We start from the raw sequence: 2,224 nt of genomic DNA on the forward strand, positions 1-2,224 counted from the left end.
GGTTTTGTTAATGCTTATGGTACTTATTACCTAATAGTATATAAATAATAGGCATGTGCCTTCATGTAAAAGAAGAATATGGTTGTTCATGTTGTTTTTGTCATGTCTCCCTTTTTAGTTGTTTTAAATTGATGGTCATAAAAATTTAAAAAAAAGGGGGGTGCCTGGGTGGCTCAGTCTGTTAAGCGTCTGACTTCGGCTCAGGTCATGATCTCGTGGTTTGTGAGTTCGAGCCCCGCATCAGGCTCTATGCTGACAGCTCAGAGCCTGGAGCCTGTTTCGGATTCTGTGTCTCCTCCTCTCTCTGCCCACCCCCCCCCCACCATGTTCATGCTCTGTCTCTCTCTGTCCCTCAATAATAAATAAATGTTAAAAAAATTAAAAAATAAATTGATGGTCATATACAGAATGGTCAAGGGCAACAACTATCAGCAAATGTAAACCAAAATAAAAAAATAGATGGAAAAAAAAATACCTAGATATATAAGTGCATTAATGAGATATGTAAGTGCAGGAATAAAGGGGTCATTTATCCTCAATAGCGAAGCCACAGCATTGCACATTTATGCTTTACTAAACTGCACAGGAAGTTTTGTGTTGAAAGGGCTTTGGGGAAAAAAATTCTTGTATCAACTTTGAATTAATATTTATATTCTTATTTTTTGCAGCATACTTGAAAAATGAATTTTTCATTAACATTAATCCAGACTATTTAGAGCAATTGCTAACTTGATATATACTATATTTTGTCTTTTGAAATGTGTCTTTCCTAGGACACTTATTTTGTTTAGTACCTTAAAACAATTCTATTCTTTCTTTTTGCCATTCACCAACCTGTTTTAATCAGCTTAATTTGTCCTAATTCTGATTGTATCTGAATGTCTCAAGACTACATAACTTCCCTTTGCAACAGCATATGCTTATAAAAAAGGAACTCCTTGCCATGTAGTTTCAAAAGAAGAAAACATTTACTGTACTAGACCTTACAGTAAGAACATATGTCAAATTGTTTGGATGTAAAACATCAGGTTTTTAAATCTTTTTTTAAAAGAATGTATACTAAATCTCTCAATTCCATAAGTAGGTGGTTGTTCTTGAGTTTTCTTTTCGCAATAGTTTAAAAGAACATTTGAGCAAAGATCCAGATACAACCAATTTAACCGTGATTGCTTGAAATGATTTCATTCTTTCTGCACATCTCTGGTTATACATGATGTTGCTGATCCTTGATGTTCCATTGTGAAGATATGGATCAATGCTTTAAGAAATGCAATGTGATAAAAATGTGAAAAAAGGAATAATTTAAACAATATGCTTCCATCAAGGCAAACATGGTGTGTGTGTATGCACATATATATGAGTTTATAATGTATTAATAAATGATTATTCAAATTACTTTTTTGTGTCATCTTTGCACAGAGGCTATGCTAATCTCTGAATCATTTAATTTTAGAGTATGTGCTGCCAAAGCAAGTACCATTGAAATTAATTTTTAAATTAGGAAGGATACTATAAGTTGGAAAAATAAATGAATGTAAAATTCACTGAAAACATTATAGAAATAGAACAGAAAGTCTTAAGACCTGAACTGACCTCTATCTGTCAATGATTTAAAAATCAGTAGCTTCACTGAAGTTCTTTCTTCTGAGTTCCAACAATATATCCACTGTCACTGGATATACCACGTAAGGCTCAAAATAAATTTGTAAGAAACTACAAATCTTTCATACTTTATTACACATAGCCCCTGCTTACTCCTCATAATAACCTTTAACAACTTTAGTTCTCAAGGGATCATGTATCTCATTATTTTGCACACCTTAAGCTATAGACCTAGTCAGTCATTCCTCAGTCCACGGAAATTAGTCCAGAAGATAGACACCTGGCTCAAAGAGATCCAGTAAGATCCTCCTCGATACATTTATTTTAATTGGGGTTTCTTCCTCTGTGATCATCATCTCCAAATTACAGGCAGCCGTATTGTCATCCATTATTGGGAACTGTTTGCGAATTAGGTTATGCAAATAAATCAGATCCAAGATATGTAGAAGGAGAAATAGCAACTTGAAGATATTAGTTCTAGCAGTGACCATAGTCTGATTAAGTCTTGAAAATATCAGAGAAATGGATCAATTGATTATGTTTAAAGTGAGGTCTATCTTGCAACTGAGAAAATCACATCGTTACCACTCACTGTTACCCACAAACTTATTCCTCCCTCTTC

At 33.8% G+C, this 2,224-nt stretch overlaps 1 non-coding gene across 1 annotated transcript; it reads right to left on the bottom strand.

The window, feature by feature from the left end:
* Nucleotides 1-1,374: 1,374 nt before the first annotated feature.
* On the bottom strand, nucleotides 1,375-1,477 carry LOC128772722 (U6 spliceosomal RNA). Its single transcript, XR_008416888.1, has one exon. It is a non-coding gene; the product is annotated as a U6 spliceosomal RNA (small nuclear RNA).
* Between the last annotated feature and the right edge of the window lie 747 nt (nucleotides 1,478-2,224).

Source organism: Panthera pardus, unplaced genomic scaffold (genome assembly GCF_024362965.1).
Source record: "Panthera pardus isolate Hobbes unplaced genomic scaffold, ASM2436296v1 HiC_scaffold_10, whole genome shotgun sequence".
Lineage (NCBI taxonomy): Eukaryota > Metazoa > Chordata > Mammalia > Carnivora > Felidae > Panthera > Panthera pardus.